At 44.0% G+C, this 23,376-nt stretch overlaps 1 protein-coding gene across 1 annotated transcript in view; it reads right to left on the bottom strand.

Moving 5' to 3' along the window:
* Positions 1-22,663, bottom strand: part of Rab7a (RAB7A, member RAS oncogene family) — a 57,114-nt gene extending 34,451 nt beyond the window's left edge. Inside the window, exon 1 of the mRNA XM_036180888.1 lies at positions 22,466-22,663. The gene's annotated coding sequence lies outside the window, so the exon portion shown is untranslated. The remainder of the gene's footprint in view (positions 1-22,465) is intronic.
* Between the last annotated feature and the right edge of the window lie 713 nt (positions 22,664-23,376).

Raw genomic sequence — 23,376 nt, 5'->3', positions numbered from 1 at the left:
CTAAGCAAAGTACTATATCACAAAGCATCTCAAGGCCACCACTAGTCCATTTTTTTTTTTTTTAAAACTGGGTTTAATTTTTGAAGTTTACTGTTATACTGTGAAGTAATTGGGAGCCAAAGGCAGAGAGGTGTGGATTTCTTGAGTTTTAGGCCAGCCAGGGTGCCAGTCAAAAGGTCTCAAACAAAAAGCACAGCACCAGGGAGTCAGAGAACGGTGTGGTGCAGTTGCTGAATAAATTTCCTCCTGGTTAGGAAAGTGAACCAACCTTTTGACTGGAGCATAAAAATGATCGATGTATGGATAGTCTGGACAAAACTGGCCTCTGAGAAAAAAGGACTCTATATCAATGCTGAGTATGTAGGGTTCTCCAAAAACCAGATCAAGAGAAGATGACATAGAGTTTTGTTTTGTTTTAAGATAGTGTCTCATGTACCCCAGGTTGGCCTCAAACTCACTCCACTGGGAAGAGTAACTACACTAAATTTCTGATCCTACTGTCTCTGCCTCCATAGTGTCAGGATTTCAGATACATACATCTCCATGCCCAGTTTATGTGGTACTAACGACAGAGCCCAGGGCCTTCTTCATGCTAGTTAAGCACTCTACTAGCTGAACAACAACTGCAGTCCAAGAATTTATTTTAAGGAATGGCTCACATAGTTCTGAAGGCCAATCGGCTCCATGATCTTACAGTCAAAATGTCTAAGACAGACTCGGTGCATGAAAAGACAAGCACAGAGCATTTTTCTCCCTTGGCCTTCTGGTCAACATAGGCCTCTCTATCTGACTCAAGTGCCCCATTCAAATGCTTCCCCCATAAACACCCTCACAGACACAGCTCTGAGTGAAGTACCTGGGCATTCAAGGTCTAATCAAGTAGACACATGAAATCAGCCATCATACCTGGATAGACATGAAACCTAATCAAGTACCCATTTCAGGTTTCAAGTAATAGGGGTGCTTTAATGCTTGAGATCTTTTTATTTCTTGTGTGTGGCGTATGCACTTATTTTTGTGGTGTGAGTGCATGTGTTTGTGTGCATGTGAAAGCCCAAGGCTGATGTCCAGAATCATCCTGATCAGTCTTCTACTTTATTCAATGAGGCTGGTGCTCAATCAAACACAGAGCTCCCAAATATGTCTAATCTTGCTAGCCAGCTTGCCTCACCCATCTGATATTTTATGTGGGTTTCTGGGAATCTGAACTCTGGTATTCTTTTTTGAGACAAGGTCCTCATATGTATCCCAAGGTGGCCTCAACTTTTCTTTCTCCTGCCTCGGCCTAGGTATTGAAAACACAGCCATGCACAATACCTGACTCAGGATGGACAAATTTCAGAAACAGGTAGTGGTGATAGCAGCACAACAATGGAATGGTTCCTGATGGTACCAGATGTGTTCACTTCAGATAGACTACAACAAGCAGGGTGTGGAGGCACACACCTGTAATTTCAACACTAGGGAATTGTGGGAATCCGAGGATGCCCAGTGCAAACATGTAAGGAGTGGATGAAGTCTTGAATGAATGTACTGTGGTAATATTTTATTTGTGCAACCCAATGAAGTTTATCTGAGAATCAGAGGAAAAAGCCAGCTACTATATTAAACATAGAAGTCAGGCAATGGTAGCACATGCCTTTAAATCCTATCTTTCGGAAGGTAGGGATCTGTCTGGATCTCTGTGAATTCAAGGCCACACTGGGAACAGAGCCAGGCGTGGTGGCACAAACTTTAAATTCCAACACTAGCTACTGTATAGACACTGGAGGTCTATACAGACAGACAGGAAGCGACAAAGCTGGGTAGGAAGAGCAAGTGATGTAGCTGGATGGAGAGAGCAAATGATGTAACAGAACAGAAAGGCATATAGGTGTGGGTATACAGGAAGCAGCTCTTTTTGGAGACTGAGGTGTCGGTGAGGTGGTTAGCTTGTGGCGTTTCCTATTCCTCTGATCTCTCAGGTTTTCACCCCTGTATCTGGCTCCAAGTTTTTATTTAATAAGACCATTTAGTAATTCATCTACCTACTACTGACATGAACATAGCCATATCAAGAACCTCAATGCCTCGAATTAATGAAAATAGCAAAGCCTTCACTTGCGCCGTGTATGGATGTTGACAGTATGTGTAAAAAGTATAGACCAAAGTTTCCTCCCCCTGTTGTGGAATATTATTTTAACTAGACAAAGATGTGTTACATTTGCTTATGCTGCACAATATTACTTTAACTGTGTAAAGCGGTGTTACTTTTGTTTACGTTGCCTTTAATTATGTAAAGATGTGTTACATTTGTTTCACCTGGCCTGCCTAAGACCTGATTGGTCTAATAAAAAGCTGCACGGCCAATAGCTAGACAGAGAAAGGATAGGCTGGGCTGGCAGGGAGAGAAAATGAGGAGGAGAAATCTAGTCTAGAAAGGAATGAGAAGGAGAAGAGAATGAGGAGAAGGAGGGAGACACGCCCAGGGCAAGAAGCCAGCCGCCTGCCAGCTAGACACAAGAAGCAGTGAAAGTAAGATGTACAGAAGAGGGAAAGATATAAAGCTCTACGGCGAAAGGTGGATAAAGAGAAACAGGTTAATTTAAGTTAAAAGAACTAGCCAGAAATGAGCCTAAGCTAGGCCGAGCACTCAAAACTAATAAGTCTCCATGTCATAATTTGAGAGCTGGTTGGTGGCACCCCAAAAAAAGAAAAAGCCTGGTACACCTCCCAGATGTTTTACAGTCTAAAACTGCTCCCCTACAGAAACCACCTATCAAGATTAGCTGAACCTGTGTCCTCATTCAAAAGTACGAACCCCAAGTTTCTGGACTGTTGTTGGTACAGGTCCATCAGAGTGCACGGCTCACCCCCACCCAAACCAGCTTTTGTTTATCTGTCTGTCCTTTCTTCATTCCCTCATCCCCATCAATCCCAAAGCCTTGCAGGTCAAGGCAGGGAACCTGAGGCAGGAAGAGCTTAAGTTCAAAGTTAGCCAGGGCTAACTCAAAAATAAATAAAACTAAAAGTGTACTCCACTAGGGAGCTGGCTAAGTAGGTAAGCACTTGCCAAGCAAGCATGAGGACTGGAGTTTGGGTCCACAGCACTCATATAAATAACAGCTGGGCAGGGTGGCCTGCCAGTAATTCCAGCAGGCAGGAAACAGAGAAAAAAGATCCCTGGAGCAATCTGGTGACCTAGACTAGCTGAACCAGCAAATTCTAGATTGATATATTGAGATGCAGCCTCTCAATATATGAGGTGGAGAGTAATAGTAGACACCCAACCTGAGCCTCTGGCCTACAGCAGCACACCCACTCCCACACAAACATATGCGTACACATATACACCACACAAATGCCAAAAATGTGCCTTCAACAGCACAAAAAAAGCAAAAGATAAAAATGGCGAGTTTACACCACTTACATTGTTATCACAAAAATTAACTGAAAAGGGTGTCAGTTATATGTTTGTTACTATGTTATTGCTATTATCAATAGACACTAAATTAAGGTGGAAAAAAGGACCTCAAGTCAAACTCTGGACTTGTGCCAGTCAGTACCAGGCTACTGTGATTAGAGGAGCTTTGTTTAGGGGAAGTTTCACTGTGTTTAGGGGAAGCAGGGCTGGTCTGGAATTTGTCATCTGCCTGCCTCAGCCTCCAAGTGCTGAGATTTCAGGTGATGCCTGGCTTACACTGATGTAAAATTTGAAATCAGGAACTGTGACCACTCCACACAACCTAGTTCTGGATAGTCAAGACAATTTGGGCACTCAGAATTCCATGAATTCCCACATAAATTTGGAGGTTATTTGTCCCCTCCCCCCCTTTTTTGAGACAGGGTTTCTCTTTGTAGTCCTTGCTGTTCTGGAACTCGCTTTGTAGACCAGGCTGGCCTAGAACTCACAGAGATCTGCCTGCCTCTACTTTTTTTGTTTTGTTTTTTCGACACAGGGTTTCTCTGTGTAGCTTTGAGCCTTTCCTGGATCTCACTCTGTAGTCCAGGCGGGCCTCGAACTCACAGAGATCCGCCTACCTCTGCCTCCCAAGCGCTGGGATTAAAGGCATGCACCACCACAGTCCAGCATTTTTCTTTTATTTTTTTTTTTTGAAACAGAATCTTACTATGTTGTAACCCTAGGCTGGCCTTGAATTCTAGATCCTCCTGCCTCTGCCTGCTGAATGCTGAGGTTACAGGTGCATACCACAATGCAAAGATATTTAAAATTGGAAATGTTCTAAGAACTGCAATGAATTTGCTACTTTGGATAGCACTGTGATTCCCTAGTCAATGAACACAAGCAGTTTTTCTTTTCATTCATTAGCATTCCTTTCTTCCTTCCCTTTTTGCAATGCTAAGGATGGGTCCCATATCGTCTTCCAGTAAGTTACATTCCAGTTGCAGTGGTTAATTTTATCAATTTGATTAAGATCTAGAATCACCAGAGATTGTTTAAAACCAAACCAAAGGAGGCAGAAGAAGTACAATCTTGTCTTGCCAGCCTTGTCTACATAGCAAGCTTCAAGCTAGCTAGGGCTACATAGTGAGACACTATATCAAATCCTGAAAGCATTTAGAAGCACCATGGAAACATGCCTCTTGATAAGTCTATAAGGCTGTTTGCTGAAAATTTTATTGTTTTTGTTTGTTTGGTTTGTTTTGAGGCAGGCTCTGAACTGTATGTTCTTGGCTGTCCTGAAACGCACTCTGTAGACCAGGCTGGCCTCGACTCAAGAGATCTGCCTGCCTCTGCCTCCCCAGTGCTGGGACTAAAAGCCACTGTGTCAGGCTTGTGCTTTAGTTAGTGTATGCTATGCTGCCTTTCAACTCAACAGGGAAGACACATCTTAAATGAGAGCAAACAGCCCACAGGCTGGAGTCCGGGTCTGAAAAAAACAGAACAGAAACTGACCACCAGTATGCATATCTCTCTGCTTCCAGACACATCAACACCTACACTCCTGAGGCCATGTTTTCCCCGCTATGACAGGCTGTATATTCTCAAACTGCAGATCAAAACACTCTTTCCTTTAGGATGCTTCTATACAGCAGTATCATGGCAGCCCTCTTTAACTTCTTTCCTTTTCCTCCTCCTTTCCTTCCTTCCTAGAGGGGCTGGAGCTATGGCTTAAAGGTTAATAATAGCACTTGTGGCTCTGGCAGAGGGCAGGGGTTTGGTTCCCTACACCTACACGATGGCTCATAACCCTCCTATACTGCAGTTCCTAGTGATTCAATGCACTCTTCTGACCTCTTCAGGTAACACACACACACAGCAAAAACTCATACACATTAAATTAAAAAAGTCTTTAAAAATATATTGTGTGTATGTTGCATCATACTTCATAATCCAGACTAGCTAACCCACAAGCTTCTGAGCAATTTGTCTCCCTTCTCACCCTAGTAGTGATGGGATTACAGATGCACACCACTGCATGTGGCTTTTTATGTAGGTTCTAATAATTGACTTGGGTCACCAGACTTGGTTTGAATTAGAATGACTCCCATAGTTGAATGCTGAATCACCAGGGAATAGAATTCTTTGATAGGATTAAAATGTTTAGGAGGTATGAAACTGTAAGCAAGCCCCCAATTAAATGCCTTCCCTTATAAGAGTTGTTGTGGTCATGGAATTGTTAACTTATTGGTGTGCAAGGCTGGGTTTCAATAATAAGAAAGCTTAGATCTGATAAAGTAACTCAGCAAAATTGCAGAAACTAAATCTGCAAGCTAAAATCACAGTTCTATAGACTAATCTCAAAAGGAAGTTCATAAAACTCTTTATAAAAGTATGGAGACTAGTTTGATTTAAGCAGGTTAGAGTACACAAACCTGTCACAAACTACTGATGAAAACAACTGACATGCCAGGGAGATGGATACATGAGTCAAAGCGGTAGGCTCTTCAAACGCCTCAGTCACTACCGCTCTACTGCTGAGGAGAGGCACCAGGACCAGGAGAGGGCTGGTCTACAGTCTTTCCGGCTCAAGAATTCACTAAGTCAGTTACCAGGCTCAGGGCTTTTCACTGTAGAGTCTAGAGACTAATGACTCAATTTCTTTACTGCTTACGAGTCTATTCAGATTTCCTACTTCTTTGTAATTCAGCCTTGGGTTTGGTATTTCTAGGGATCTGTCCAGTCATCTAGGTTATCTGCTTAAGAGGTATGCAATTGTTCACAGTACTGCCTTATAAATTCTTTGATTTCTGCAGGAGGCATGAAACTGTAAGCAAGCCTCCAATTAAAATGCTTATATCCTCAAAGTAGGATAGCCCCATGATGAATGACTGTGTGGAGCAAGGAATGTGCCACATCATGGTCATCAGGATCCTGTCATCTGCTGGACAGACTCTGTAAAGCTGTAAGTGCAGGTACTGTCCAGAATGTACAAGATCCCATTCATTTAGGACTAGAAAGCCTCCAGAACAAATTTCTGTCCAATGGTCGCTGCCTATCCACATGGGGTCTCTGGGCTCTGCCATAAACACAAGTAGAAAGTTAGGCCAACACTTCTTCCATCTCTAGACACATTTGCTTAGTCAAGAAAATCCAGGTTGGGGAGAAGTATCTAGTTCAGGTGAAGTAAACATTGCATTATTAGCAAACGCTCTAATACGTATACACACAAACCTATAGACACAATATCCATTATTTCAGTCCAGTACTCTCATCAGTATTATTACCTTATGAAGTCATCATTCTGCAGGTTAGAAACCCTTAACTGTATACAGCTCAACAATGTGTTGTGGAATATTACTTTAACCAGGCAAAGATATGTTACATTGGTTTATGCTGTGGAATATTACTTTAACTGTGTAAAGGTGTGTTACATTTGTTTATGCTGCATTGTTTAGTTATGGAAAGATGTGTCGCTGTTTTACTTTGCCTACTTAAGGCACTTAACTGGTCTAATAAAAAGTTGAACAGCCAAGAGTGAGGCAGAGGAGGGATAGGCGAGGCTGGCAGGCCCGAGAGAATAGTAGGAAGAATCCAGGCTCAAGAGAAGAGAGAAAAAGAGGGAGATGCCCTGGGCTAGCTAGACAGCCGGACATGGAGTAGGATATACAGAATGAAAGAAAGGTTAAAAAAAAAAAAAGCCCTAAGGCAAAACATAGATGCAGAGAAACAGGCTAATTTAAATTCTAAGAACTAGTGGGACAAGCATAAACTAAGGCCAAGCATTCATAACTAAGCCTCCCTGTCATGATTTGGGAGCTGGCATCAAAGAAAGCATGCACAACTTTGTTTCTTTTTTGTTTTTTTGAGACAGAGTCTCTACATAGCCCTGGCTGTCCTGGGACTATGCAGACAGGCTGCCCTCAAACTTAGAAATTCACCTGCCCCTGCCTCTAGAGTGCTAGGATTAAAGGCCTGGACCACTATACCTTGCTCAACATGGTTTGTTAATAGAATCTCAGCTGAATGGGACAAAGACTTTATCTCACAAGACTTCCTTTTGTGTCGTGGCAGCTCATGCATATAGTACCAGGTACTCCTGAAATTGAGGCAGGAGGATTGCTGAAAGCTGGAGGTCAACCTGAGACATAAAGTTAGTGCTAGGCCAGCTTACCTCTCAGGGAAGAAAGAAAAAAAACAGAAAAAAAAAACAGAAAAAAAACCAACATGGGCTGGAAAGAGCACTGGCTGCTTTTACAGAGGACCCAGATTAATTCCAGCACCAACATGGCAGCTCACTAACAACCATCTGTAACTCCAGTTTCAGGGAATCCAATACCCTCTTCTGGCCTTTGCAGGTAATGCATACATACACAGACATACATACAGCCAAAATAATCATACACATTAAGAAAAAGATAAAAAATTAAAACCTCAAACAAATCAAGACTTAGGCAATCTCATCTGCAGCCACTGCTCCCATGTACTGTATCTACCCTGAACTTTCTCTTCTAAATAAATCCCTTGAATTTTGTGGGGATGGAGGGGGTTCTTTTTGTACAACTAGTTCTCTAAAAATAACCATTGTTGGCCAGGCATTGTAGCACATGCCTCCGGAGGCAGAGGCAGGAGGATCTATGTGAGTCCAATGACATCCAGGACTACATAGAGACCTTGTGTCACAAAACAGTAACTAACAACAACAAAAACATTGTTCACAAAGGTGGAGATGAGGTTGTAGCTCAATGGTAGATGCTTGTTGGAGCCATGGGTTCAGCAGCCCCAAACTGCAAAATAATGCAAACAAAACAAAACAAAAAACCAAACCAAACAAACCAACCATAAAGTCCTGGAATCTTAACTTTTAGCTTAGCATATCACATCTTCATCTTGTTGATGGCCCTTCACAAGAACTCCCTCCACAGGTCTTTCTTTCCTTAGCACAGGACTCAGCATGACACACCCTGTGGCTGCCTGTATGTTCACTACACTTTCACTTCCCCGAATCCCAAGGATAGAAGAACTCAGGGTTCTCTACAGCAGCAATGAGAAGCAGAAAAACCAACTCACTTCCCAGTTTCTGAGCAGCACTGTTTGAACAGGTGAAGTTACTAATTAACTACACATGCCATCTGCCTGTCAAACACACACTCATTCTAACTACAGACACCAACAAGAGTAAGTAAGTGGAATCTTTCTAACCCTGCCTGCTTTAAAACCCTACTTGGCTTAAACAAACAAAAAACTGACCAGAAGGCTCCACCCTTCACAGAGACAACAAGCAGATTGTGGGTCCTCTGCAACTTCAGACAGCTTCATGGGTTCACAGCTTCATGGTTTCACAGAACTGCAAGCCAAAAGGCAGCCATTTGGCAGGAACAATCAGTAGGAGCAGAGAGACAGACTTCACATGACATGTACAGATGATTAACTCAGCCTCCAAAAGACAATCATGAAAAATGGGAAGACTTGGCTGAGCCATGATTCTCTCTTCCTATTTAGAAGGCAATCATTTTCCTCAATTCAGATGGCTAACATTCCTTTAAAAGTTCTGAAAAGAAAAACTGGCCCACTGGTCAACTCTGTGAGGACTAATTAACTGTCTCTTAGTCTCTCAAAACAAGAGGTAGTTCATCAGTGAAGGGCACCAACTGCTCTTCCAAAGGACCTGAGTTTGAATCCCAGAACCCACATGGTAGATCTCAGACATCTGTAAACCCAATTCCAGGGGATCAGACAACTTCTGGCCTCAAGGAACCAGGCACAGAAATACTGCACAGACATACAAGTAAAATATCTATACACATAAAAATCAAGATTTTAAATTAATAAAACAGAAAATCCACCATTAACAACTTCCCATAGGAACAATAAAAGAAATCCAGTTCAAAGACAACAATCAGCACACAGTGTTAACAAACAATGTAGATTATGAAGTAACCCTACTTGTGAAATTTTGTTGTTGTTGCTGTTGAATAGTGCATGCACCCATGTGGGTGTGTAAGTAGGTGTGTAAGCCAGAGGCTGACACTAGGTGTCTTCCACTATTGCTCTCCAACTTCTATTTTGAAAAAGTCCATCACTAATCCTGTAGCTCACCTTTCAGCTACCCTGGCGGCCAGCAAGTCCCTGGGATCCACCTATCTTTGCCTCCCCAGTCTCACTCCTACCACCTGTGCTGGAGTCACAGCAGTGTGCCACCATAGCCAGCTTTTTGTAGGTACCGAGGATCCAAACTCAGGTCCTCAACCTTGCAGCAAGCACTTTACAGACTGAGCCACCTCTCTGAGACTGTTTCCAAATGCAGCAGGAAAAGACCAGAGAAGGCAGAGAAGGAAATACTCAGGAGTTTCAGGAACATCATTTAAATCAAACACTTGCTTCTTTAAGGGGAAATCCATTACTCCATTACTACTGCCCCAACAAACCCAGGGCTCAAAAACAGGTCTTCTACCACTGTACATCTATGAACACCACACAGCGTTTGTCCCAGGTACATTAACAGGGAAATACTGAGCTTCTTCACTCTTTGAGGGCGCCTTAGGAAAAGCTTCCTCTCAATATCTAGATGACTGACCGATTCTGCTGGCCGAACTGATCAAAGCAACTTCAATGGAGTTCTTTGAAGGACAGAAAATTGCCTGGCTCACCAACATAGCACAAAGCAGAAGGAAACTGCCCCAAAGACAGGAAAAAAGGCATGTGGGAGGGTAAGGGAGGGTAAGGGAGGGGAGGGGAGGGTGGAGGGGAGGCACATGTAGGTGGGAATTCATGTGATAAAGTAGTATATTGTGAATGAGGAACAGACAATATAATTTAAGCGCTAACAACAGGCATCTGGAGAAAGATCCTGGCAACAAACAAACAAACAAAACAACATAAATGCCCCAAACACACATGGGCCAAGGGCTAGATGAACAGCTGTTTTTGTCCTGTATAGAAAGGGGCTAAGTGGGGCTAAGTATGACATAAAACCCAGAGAAGAAAACAAAGTGGCAGATCTGACCCAGAAAAGTTTGTTTCTAAAAAACACACCACCTGGCCAAATCTCACCAAGAAAACAAGCCAAAAAAAAAAAGAAATCAAAACTCTGTTATCTGAGCCATTTCTATATAGATAGAGGGAAGGAGAGGCTCACTGGAGCTTTGGCACATAAGAGCAAATTCACAGAACACAAATAACTAATGAATGTATTTTTAAAACTAATAGCTATTTTCCAACTGCTGTGATAAAATGTTATGGCCAAGGCAACTAATTACAAGGTAGGGTTTGTTTGGGCTTACAGTTCCAGAGAGATCAAACCCACCACCATCAAGGCAGGGAGGCTTGGTGTCAGGCAGGCATAGCAATTGGAGCAGCAGACTGAGAGCTCACAGCAGGAAACAGAGAAGAAACTCAAAATAGAAGTCTTTAGCTTTCAAAGCCAGATCCTAGTGGCCTAGCAAGGCCACACCTCTAAGTCTCCCCAACTGGAGACCACCCATTCAAATGCCGGAGACTATGGGGGACATCCCATTCAAACTACTACAGTTAATCAAGCAAACTCAAAGCTTAAAGTACTTAACATTTTTCCCATTTGTTAAGTGGACAAAATTAAGAACATTGACAGTTGACATCTATAAGCACAATTCTCAAACTATAACTGTTAAGTACAAACCTTCCTGAGGTCGCCTTGGCAATGAAAACAAAATTTTAAGAGTGTATTAACCACTGTATCTTAGATAAGTAGCGTAACACTGAATTCTTTTAATTTATTTATGTGTGTGGGTGTTTTGTCTACATGGATGTCTGTGTACCACATGCATGCTTGGTGCCTGTAGAAGCCAGAAGAGGGCATCAGATTGCTGGAACTGGAGTTACAGGCCATGATGAGTGGCCATATGGGTGCTGGGAATTAAACCCGGGACTTCTGAAAGTTCATCCAGTAGTTTTAAGCCCTGTACCATCTCTTCTAACCCCCTGAATTCTTTCCTTGAAGGGATAGAACTAAAATGTTCTTTAGAGGATGGCCAGTGCAGTTATCAGAGTCATTAAAAACAGCATGTAATAGATGAGAGATGTGGGTCAGAGATACACCACCTACCTAGCATGCGTGAGGTAGTGAGTTTACTCACCACCACAGCAAAAACAAAACCCAGCATTGTACGGATTCTGTCCTTAATTATGTCACCAGCCTGAGACGGCGTCCCAGCCTAAAAAAACGGTTGTGCCCTCTGTGCGTTCTCCTTTTCTGCACTCTCTCTTTTCCACACTCTCTTCCTTCCGCGAGGTGTCTCTGTCTCTCTCAATAAAGTTCTAGAAAGGTAACTATGGTGCACTGATTCTTCCTCGACCGATACACCCAACAGTCTCCTCCTTCAGCATGGCCACTGCGGGCAGTGGCCAGCTAGGAGCACCACAGCTTAACCAACAAGCATGTATTACAAGAAAGGGTTTCTACTATACATGGCAGAATTTTTACAAAGCTATAGAATGTGTACTGTGTGATTCCACTTTAAAAGGGTTTTGAATAAGCACCATATTGCCCAAGTGGTGTGGACCTGTAACCCTAGCACTTGGGTAGTAGAGTTATGATTACAATTTAAGGCCAGCCTAGGCTGTGCAGTGAGATTCTATCTCTAAAAAAAGACTTCTATACTGCTTTTGTAATTTTTAAACAATCTGAAAGGACAAATCTCAGGTCATGAGGTAATGCTTTCCTCTCACAAAGAAATAAGTAAGGCAAAGCTTCATGCCAGTGATTTGAAAATGGCTAACAGGAAGCAAGCAGGGTTGCATACACTCCTGTAATCCCATAAGGGATTCAAGGCCAACCTGGGCTGCAAGAAAACCCTACCTCTCCAAAAAAAAAAAAGAAAAAAAAGAAAAAAAGAAAAAATCAGTAAAGTTCTATGACTAAGAGCCAAAGTATTGAAAATTAGTATTTTAAGAGCAGGTAATCTTTTTGTTGTTGGTTTTGAGACAAGGTTTCTTTGTATAACCCTGGCCTCAAACTCAGGAGAGATCTACTTGTCTCTGCTTCCCAAGTGCTCAGATTAAAGGTATGCCCAACCACGCCCAGCTAAAAACAGGTAATTTACTATACCTTGAAGTCCTGCTTAAGGAAGCACCTGAAATCCTACATTCCACACAATACAAGGAATTTACACCTATTTCTTCTTTTCAATCACTAATCACAGCAGATATAAATGTAGATTATTTGTTAAAAGCCAGTTGGGGATGGCCAGATATGATAGACCATGCCTTAATCCCAACACTCACAGGATACATAAAAGCAGCCCAAACATACAAAAGCACAGCTTGAGGCAGGCCTGGTGGAACACACCTGTCATCCCAGCACTCAGGAGGTCAAGGCAGCATGGCAGACTGGAAGCCATGTGGCTATAAAGGGAAGGTACCATTGGGACTAAATTGCCAGCCAGGGGTTCAAAGCCAGGAAGGCCAACACTACCAACAGCAGGTGAAGGGCTTCAACCACAGGCAACAGAAAAGGAGGGTTCTACAGCCAGGGAAGGAAGACCTAATGAATACTTGAAGACTGTGTGTGATACTTTGCCTCATGAAAATGGGATGGCATCCATCAGTAAAAGGATACTTAGAAGGTCTAGGATTTCAATGCTGAAAAAATGGGAAGCAAAGGTGGGGGTCTGAATGGATGTTTCTTTCATCCTCACTGTGTGCAGAGGACAACTCCAGGTATCTGACTAAAGTTTACACTTGTCCCTAGAATAAATCTATTTTGGAGAGTAAGTCTTGAATCAAGGTGGCAGGCCACTTCACAAACAGAGCTAAACTCCCAAACCAGGGCTGGTAGCACCTACAATCCAAGCACAGAGGGGCTGAAGCATGAGGGCTGCCAAGCCTGGGACACACGGGGAGACCCGGGTTCAAACAATGTACATATATACTGCAGAACTAAGCTCCTTTCAGCTTTTAAGTTAACCACCTGCCTGGAACAGCAATCTCTAAAAAGTCTTGTTTCCCTCAGTCACTTCAACTGACACTAGTGCTTCCAGCCCTGGGCCTACTGGATACACAGTAGGATCACACTTTAGGATGCCTTCTATGTTGTGACTTATTCTAGCCAATGAGCCAGTAGCAGAAGTGATGAGTCATTTTTGGCCTGGAACCATTCCCTCTAGGTCCAAGAAACTTCAGCACTGTTTTTCCTTTGCCCTATCATGGACGCTCCTTCAGGAGTAAGAAGGATGCAGGGCTGGAGTTTAGCTCAGTGTGGAACACTTGCTGACTATGCAAAAGGCCCTGGGTTCTACCTAAAGAACAAAAGGGGAAGGGAAGCATGGAAATGGGTGGGCCTATTATCTCAAGTGCCAGAGCAGTCTGGACTAACATGGCAAGGCTCCTCTCAAAACAAAACAACAGAAAGCCTGGCAGCAAGCCAAGAACTGTGTGCTATTGTGTACATTCAGAAGTTGTTACAAAGCACAACCTCACCTATTATGACTGATAATGCTTCGAAGGTCACTACATGAGAATTCACACATCATCATAGAAATAGAACTGCAAGTATAACTGACTTGTTTTGTCTTGTTTCTTGAGACAGGGTTTCTCCTGGCTGTCCTGGAACTCACTCTGTAGACCAGGCTGGCCTCAAACTCACATAGATCCACCTGCTTCTGCCTTCTGAGTGCTGGGACTAAAAGTGTGCACCACCACACCCAGCTTGTATAGCTCACTTTTAAAATGCTGAAACACAAAGCACGGAATTAAGGGAGATCTTCACGTTAGGGTCACAAAGCCTTCTGTAAACTTAGACACTAGGTGCTAGTCCCAGACCTTCTATATAGTGGCTTTACAATACTCCAGATCTCCTTGGAAATAGAAAGTGACAGGTCAAGAAGCTTAATTTGAATTAGACACTCTGTTCCAGGTATCATATTCCCACAAGGAGGAGAAAACAAAGACGACTTTCAAAAGGCAAGTTCCTTGGAAAGCAATTCTTGCTAAGAGGGCTTTGCCCTACAGCTCTCAGGTTTGTTTGTTTGTTTGTGGCTTTTTTGTTTTGTTTTGTTTTGGTGGTAGTGGTGTGAGCAAGGATGAGGAGGACCTTACGGCTTGCATCTGTTGGTCTCTACCATGCAGCTGTATCTCCAAATCTGTTCTTAGCTAAATTTTTAAACCTATTTAAATTTTAAACTCTTTAAATAAGAGACAAGGGTGACAGTGCTTTTCTTTTTCTTTTTCTTTTTGGTTAGGCAGGCAGGCTGAAAAGCAGATAGTTACTAACACAGGCAGTTATATAAGAACGATTTTCACCATCTCCAGAAGTTTTGATTCCAACTCCAGATACCATAGACACTTCAATCAATGACAGCCTGGCCATCAGCTCCTAAGAGAAACCTACACAGCAGCTGGTTGAAGAGGAAAATCAAATTAAGTCTCTCCTTCCACACCGATTCTTCCCATTTTTAATTTACTGTTAAAGGCAATTCTGGGGTGGGATTATAGCTCAGTGGTAGAGTGCTTGCCTAGCTCCTGTGAGGCCCCAGGTTCAACTGTAATAGTAAATTATAACGACAAAGTCATTCCTCTCTCAGAACTAGGGCATACCCAGCTGCTTTTTTTTTTTTTAATCTATTTTTTAAATTTTTTTTCCTCCCCCACCCTGACCCCCAAGACAGACAGGGTTTCTCTGTGCAACAGTCCTGGCTGTCCTGGAACTTGCTTTGTAGACCAGGCTGGCCTCGAACTCACCTAGATGTACTTGCCTCTGTCTCCAAGTGCTGGGATTAAAAGCATGAGGCCTCACAGCCTGGCTATGCAGATTCTTCACTGCAGTCATGAGGTTTGAAGAGAATATTTACCTGGCGCAGCACTAACAACAGCGGCACCTCTCAGTAGCAATGCCAGCCTCCCACAAAGTCACACTTCCACACCAACGGCATCCAAAAGTTCACTAAGGCCCTCTCTCCCTACTTTAGTCATCAAAGAACTTGAACATTTTCTTTAGGCTATTTTCAGGACTCTCACCTTCCTGGTTCTACAACCATTCCTGAAGCTCCAGGACTCTTAATTTTACATTCCCCACAGCTGCTGCGGGCAGCCTTTTCTTTTTCTTTCTTTCTTTCTTTTTTTTTTTTTTTTTGGTTTTTCGAGACCGGGTTTCTCTGTGTAGCTTTGCACCTTTCCTGGAACTCACAGAGATCCGCCTGCCTCCCAAGTGCTAGGATTAAAGGCATGTGCCACCACCACCCAGCTTGGCAGCCTTTTCTTATATTAGACAATACAAATCTGAAAATTAACTGGTCCAGAAACTACTCACATAACACCAAAAGTAAGTTACTCTGCAGAGTTACTGGTACAGAATTTTCAAGCTTTAAAGGGGGCTGATATTTGGGAAGAAGCAAAGCCATATAATACTTCAAACTAAGATGTGATGTTCAAAACTCAAGAACATTCAGTCAAAAAACTGGCAGTCTGATGCCAGCAAACACTTACCTGGACACCAATGAAAACAGCAAGAGACTAGCCACTAACATGTGCATGAGAGACTCCAGGACTTTAAGGATGAAACGTTAGATCAACAGTCTGAATGCAAGTACCCTCTACTATGCCTCTTTGGGCCAAACTCACAAGAGATGGGTCAAGATCAAAGAGCACAAGAGCAAACAGACCATAGGGGTGGCCATGGAAGGCTTCTCTTCACTCACCACACTCAAGTCATTCTGTTTTTCTAACCTCAGAACATCCATCATTTCATTACTTGCTTTCCTTCCCGAGGTGCTAAGGGATCAAGCTCAGGTCCCTGCACCTGCCTATCGAGCATTTTCAGCCTTCACCTCTAACAAGTAAGTAACACTGTTAGCAGTCTCAAACAAGGGCACTCTTTGATCTAGGAACTCTCTCTCTTGCCCACTCCAGGTCTCCCTGCTTTAGTAAGGGAAACAGGGGCCACAAAAGGTCAGGTTCTGTGAGCAGGGGCCCTGTCCATCAAACTGAAACAGCTAAACTATGATCCACTCCCAACCCTTCATAGCTGCTCATTTATGCACTGCAAGCCTAGTCCCATATCAGAAGGGGACTTACTGCAGGGTAGGATCTTTAAAGGGGTTACAGGTTAAATGAGGTCATTAGATTTGGCCCTTATTCAGTATGACTAAAAGGAGGAGGTTCAGACACCACACAAATGAGGACGATGGTGTGAAGGGTGGGGAAGAGGCTTCAGAAACCCCTTCTGTCCATATACAGCTCAGGTATATAACCTCCAGAGCCATAAGGGAACACATTGCCATTGTTTAAACTGCTAGATTCATGGCATACAAGCAGACACATAGCCTACCTAAAATGTAGACTTTCTACTTTTTATTTACTCATTTACATTTTGAAATAGAGGTTTTATGTTATCCAGGCTGGTCTTGAACTCCTGGGCTCAAGAGACTGCTCTGCATCCGCCTCCAGAGTAACTAGAGATGCACACCACACCACCAACTCTACTTAATTTTAAATATTTTAATCCCACAATGGAATATTATAGTGCAATGAAAATGGAATTAAAACCACACATTACACAAAGTTTCAGAAAAGTCAAGGAAACCAGATATAACGGAATGACTGCACAGTGGATAATTCCATTTACACAAAGGAATCCAAACCAAGCAAAATTAGTCACTGTGTTAGAAATCAGCTGCAGCTGGCTTCATGTTCTGAGCGTGGGAGTGGGATAGGACTAAGGCTGGAGATGTTCAATAAATAGCTTTACAAAGATGAGAAAAAAAGAAAGAAAAGAAAATCCTTATTTGAGTTAGCATTAAGGAGACAATGGCTTGAAAGAGGTGCAAGGAGTCTTTTAAGTTTGTGGAGTATCTTTAAACTGCTCGTCTACGTTATTTCCATATAGGTGTGTGCCTATTTAAAAAGTGGGCCGTCCATGGTGGCACACGGCTGTAATCCCAGCACTCAGGAGGCAGAGGCAGGCAGATCTTTGAGTTTGAGGCCAGCCTGACCTTGAGTGAGTTCCAGGACAGCCAGGGATACACAAAGAAACCCTGTCTGGAAAAAATAAATAAAATTAAAGTATATACTTGCAGGAAGAAACTAGTATGTAGAAAACGGCAAACTTTTCTTCTTTCTAGCTCCTACCTTTAAAAAAAAAAATCCAATAATCAGAAAAAAAGATGTGATTTTAACTAGGTTAGAAAATACATTTGCATAAGGGATCAACTACTGAGGCCTTCAAGAAACACATGTGGGATGGAGAAGGCAGGATGGCACTCCACTCTAGCTGGGCCACCCAACCAGTCACGACCCTCTCAACAAGGAACACCGAGCTGTGAGTATGAATTTACTTTCCCTTGACTCCAGAAGTAACACACACATACTAGACGGCATTTACAGGAAATGCTGGGTAGGAGGGTTTCTACAACAATGTTCTTCCTGCAGACACTGACAAAATAACACAGGCCAAAGCACTTTTCTCCAAGACAGGGTCTTTGTAACTCTGGTTCTCCTGAAACTATGTAGACCAGGCTGGCCTCACTCAGAGATTCACCTATTGTGATTAAAAGTGTGTGCCAACCCACCTGGACTGCTTTAAAAAAAATGGGGAGGTGGGCAGGGTCTCACTATATAGTCCTGGCTGGCCTGTAACTCACTATGTAGACCAGGCTGGCCTCAAACTCAAAGCTTCATCTGTCTCTGCCTCCCAAAAGTTGTACACCACCACACCCTAGAAACAGTTCTAGGAACTGCAAAGATGACCTAAGGCTTCCAGGTCCCCAGATCTGGTAAGTGCATGGGGAATTGTTGGCAGACTGACCAATCATTATATCTAAGAGACACGGTGATGGATGTCTATAATCCCAGCACTTAGGAGGTAAACAAAGGATCAGTTTAGTCATCTTTAGCAATTTAAGGATTCAAGACCAGCCTGGACTACAGAAGACCCTATTTCAAAAGAAGGTGGCTTTTGTGTGTGCATGAACACCAGTCCACTATTTTTCATAAAGTCCAGGCTGAGATTTTAAAGATGAATTCATAGTAGCTTTCTCATTGTGTTCTCAACTCAAACTAAAGTTTACTAAACTGAAGTCAACCTTTTAAAAATCACAATGAAACAGACTAGAACAAATGGTATTAACCATTTTAATTTTTATTAACATGTATTTTTATGTTATTTTCATACATGTACATATAGTGCACTTTGCTCGTATGCAGTTAACTGTTACAGGATTCCTGAAGTCAAGTGAGTTAACTTCCTGAAGAAGTTATCTTCACTTAATGCTAGGGAGCATCAAGAACCTTCACTCTGCCTGGCAACATCATAAGCAAGATTGACTGAGAAGCAGGCCAGGCAGGCTGTGTAATCCCTACAAACCGCTCAGGTCCTCAGGCTGCCTCAGATCTACTCTGTACCAACACAGGCAATCCTAGGAGACCAGGAAATGGACAACAGGAATCAAACAGATCTCCAAAGCAGTAATGACATCATCAAAACAAAGTTCTGGCTGGACTCCCACCCTGTGCATTAATTATTGCATCTTCAAGCAGATGAACAAGGCCAATACTGCATGTCACGTCATCACTAAAGCCAAATCCTAAGCTTTCTTCCTTCCCTAAGGGGACATTTTGCAAGTAGCTATTCTTGAATTTGGTTTTGGACTCAGTGTGCAGTACTAAAACTGAAACTGGCCAGGGAGAGTCCTGAAGCCCATTCTGATTTTACCCATCATGTTAGTTTTACCTCTAGTTTACAAATCACAGCTCACAACCACTATTTAAAGTCTGGTTTTGTTTTCGTTTTTTTATTTAAACTTCAAAACATAAATGCAAATGATCTCCAGTCTTTAATGTCGTCTAAAAGGTGAAAGATATGAGGACAAATAACTCAAGAAAACTGCAGAATGTCTCTGAAGCTGCAAGCAGGGCAGCACCCAGACCCCAGAGCAAGAGCATAGGCTGGCACAGGTGGGTCAGGTCACACAGTGGGAACACAACAGCAACCCCAGTGGAGCAGAAAGCAGAAGGCAAAAAGGGGAGCTGCAGAACCCTTCCAAAGAGGACCCAGCTCCAAGATGAGATGCTGGTAAACCCAGATTAGGAGGCCACCTCCTGGTTACTTCCCCAGGGAAATTGTCATCATCCATGTGGGTCACATCTGCTGACCTGACCCATGGAGGATGGGTGCCAAAGACGACCAGTGATTCTTAGGGTCGGAATTCACACCTTATTTTCACAGAAAGGTTAATAACAAATGCATGGTAAAAGTATTCGTGCAGACCTCTTTGAAGATGGAGTAAGAGCAAATCCAACAACCAAACTTTCTTGCCTCACTCGGTGGTGGAGCCAGAAACTGATTCACAGCCCCTTTCCTACAAGGACTCTTCTCTTACAGGATTAGGACCTCTGATTATGAGGCACAATTGGCACCAAAAACAGAAAACCAGAAAAGTCACCCATGTGGTTGCCAACAATTACCTAGAAGATTACACTAATAAAACTATTTTTAGATCGACTTCTTAGTTCCACCCTCCACCTTCAGAGTAAAACCTGGGCCCTTTAAAGGAGGGGACCAGAAAGCCGTGGGAAACGGGGCACAGGTTTTTGGTTTTGGTTTTTTAATCTAGAATGCATCACTAAGTCTGGCAGGAGCTACTACATTAAGCTTTCTTGTCATCTGAAAATGAAAATCCTGCATACTCAATGTGCCTTTCTTTCCTCACACATTACAGTACACTGTACCTCGACTGACCCTGTGCCTCCTCTTTCGGCATTGCGGGCAAGTGGCGTCCCCCCTGAAGGAAGGACAAAAATATCACAACAAAAAGGGAATCAAGTTTAGTGTTGATGGTTACGATTCAAGAGGTAATCAATCATAAACTGTAACATGATCCTCTCAGGAGCAAACCATACAAATATGTTACCAAAGCTCACAAAATTGGGGGCTGAGGATGGCTCAGGATGTGTACTAGCATGAGGACCTGAGTTCAGATCTCCAGGACTTACATTTCAATCAAGAAAAAGAAAAGGCTAGGTGCAGAAGCATCTGTAACACCAGTGTGGATGTGGGGGGGTGTGTAGGGGGCACCTTGGAGCTCACCAGCTAGCCTGCTTAGCAGTGGCTAAACTCCAGGTTCAGTAACGAGACCCTGAATCAAATAAATAAAAAGTTGAACAATTAAATAAAACACCCAAGCCAGGTGGTGGTGGCACAGGCCTTTAATCCCAGCACTCGGGAGACAGAGGCAGGTGGACCTCTGTGAGTTCAAGGCCAGCCTGGTCTCCAAATCGAGTTCCAGGAAAAGGCGTAAAGCTACACAGAGAAACCCTGCCTCGAAAAAATAAACAAACAAACAAACAAATAAATAAACAATAAATAAGACACCCAATACTAACCTCCACACATGGATATGTGCATACACTACATACAAAAAGTTGGCAAGCCCAGTGGTGGTGGCGGCGCACAACTTTAATCCCAGCACTTGGGAGGCAGAGGCAGGGGGATCTTTATGAGTTCGAGGCCAGCCTGGGCTACAAAGCAGTTCCAGGAAAGGCGCAAAGCTACACAGAGAAACCCTGTCTTGAAAAAACCTAAATAATATTTCAATAGGCAATATTTCAAGTTGTTAGCTAGAACGCTACACTTTTGGATGTCTGATTCACCAAAGGAGATTTAAAAACAAAATAAAACAAACAAACAAAAAAACCCTACTTTTTGCAAAAGCCCCACACTCTTTCTACAGCCCAGTCATTCCAAACCGAGTTCCTAGTGTGAGGCTCACCATTTTACAATTCCTTGAGGACAGGATTCATGCCTGTCTCCCTGAGTCAGGACCCAGTAATGCCTGACACATATATAATGGAAGAAAAACATGTCCTAAATGAAGGCACCAGTCACTGCTCTACTCTGAACTTACATATTACATAAAGCCCTTAAGTGTATCAGCCGGGTAGCAAAATTAAACTCCACACACTCTAGGACACCAAACTTTAGCTTGGTCAACTTCAGTATAACTCACTTTCCAACTCTTACACTCAAGTCTGAACCAATCCTCCCAAGCGCCAAGAAAAACATACCAACAGGAGATTTTATTAACCCAATCATGCGGGTAATCAGCTGCTCAAGTCACAAGGAAAAGACAAGGGTCTGTTCTTCGGGAAGCCAAAGACACAGTATTTTCAACAGTGAAGAATCAACAAGCTAGGCACCCATCAACTCCTGTAGAAAGGAAGGTGCGCACGGCAGGCATGCCAGACCTGACTCAAAGAAAAGATCTGGATACGAAAACTATTCAAATCCTATACATACCTTGCCAGAATTCAGGATCTTCTGATTCGGTGACACTACACTCCGTAACAGCCTTGTAAGTTACAACTGCCAATGCAACATAGCTTTAAGGTAGGACCAAGAGGCTCTCAAATGACAACACTAGACAGGAGGTGGAGGGTGTTGCTGATGGACAGACAACAGGTGGCAAGCTTTGGAGCAGCTAAAGCACAAGAGGCCAGAGGCCAGGAGATGGCTAAGTAGCCCGAGTACCTACACTTCAATCTCTCTCTCTCTAACTTATCGGCGGTGTGACCTTGGACGAGTGACTTTAACCTCTCTGTTCTTGGATTTCTCTGTAAGTGGACACTGCCTCGGTGCTTCGGAAGGCTGCTGGGAGAAGAAGGCAACCTGTGCGGTCTTGCCACGCAGCCCAGCAAACGAGAAATCTGAAATCTTCCCAACGTTACTCTCAACATCCGCACGACTGTGAGCCAGGAGGGCACCAGGCCTTTTGAAAGGCACTCAGGAGGTCCTTCCCTCCGGAACTTCGGAAATAGGATTTACCGTGCAGGACCCTGAAAGCTCCCGTCTCCCAGTGCCCGCGGTGGGCCGGGGCATGTGACGCGCCTGGCAGCGCTGCCTCGGTGGCCGGCCCGTACCTCTTCCCACCCAGCAGGGTTGCCGCCGGGGACGCTCCTGGCCCAAGGATCCCGGTACCCGCCGCCCGTCAGTTCACCCCGCGCCCTCCGACCTCCGCCCGCCGGGCGCCGCCCCGCCCGGCCCGGCTCTCGCCGAGGACGCCAGGCCCGGAGGCCGGGGCCGCGGCGGGGGAAGGGCGGCCCGAGTCCGCCGCTCACCGCGGGATACGCTGAGAAGGAGACACAACGCAGGCCGCGACAGAGAGGTCCGACTCCGGCTCCAGCAGGCTCCTAGGAGCTGCCCAGCCCCAAACACCGTAGCCAACGCCGCCGCCTCGGGCTTTATGGTCAAAGCTCCGGCCTTGCTCCCACTTCCGCCACCGCCGCCGCCCCGAGCGGAAGTGCCTGTCACGAGACACACGACGCAAGGGGTTGGGGGAGGAGCCCCGCCTCCACGTTGCGTCACGTTCCGGTCGCGTCAGGCCCTGACCGTCCGTCTTGTGGGGGGGTGGAAATATGGCGGTCTCCAGATGGGAGCTGCCATCTTTGAGAGTCGTATAGAAGCTGGAGCACGCCATATTGGGCCGAGGACTGATAATGCTGTTCCCCCACACACACCCCACACCCCCACCCCCGATTATCCCCCCGCCCTGTTCCCATAAAGAACGCTGAAAGAGAGAAAATCACTTGGCCTTTCCGGAGGACGTTGGTCAGTCAACCATGTTGCAAGCAGGGTGTGATCCAGGGTCTTGTGATCCCATCGGGTATAACCTCTAAGGTGGTTGGAAATAATCAGTTACAGTGTCCTCTGTGATGGAGACCCAGGGGTGAACTAGACGCTACTAAATACCTGGGCAGGATAGATGACCCAGGAAAACGGAAAAAGAGCTAAGGGATTGCTGAACTGAAAGAGAGAAGACACAACAGGGTGATTGTGGCAGCACAGGCATGGAACTCAGCCCTGGCAGGTAGAGGCAAGAGAATGGAAAGGCTAGGTCTAAAATTCAGGCAATTAAAAAGGTCCATAAAGGTGGACCAGACCTCTCGCTAGTACTAAATCTCTTCCCAAGAGTAGAGGACTAGCCCTATTACTCTCTTTCTTTCTTGTTTTGTTGTTGTTTGTTTTGGTT

Source organism: Onychomys torridus, chromosome 3, assembly GCF_903995425.1.
Source record: "Onychomys torridus chromosome 3, mOncTor1.1, whole genome shotgun sequence".
In the NCBI taxonomy this organism is placed as follows: Eukaryota; Metazoa; Chordata; class Mammalia; order Rodentia; family Cricetidae; genus Onychomys; species Onychomys torridus.
Note: the sequence above shows the minus strand (reverse complement) of the source record. Positions and strands in the feature narration are given on the sequence as shown.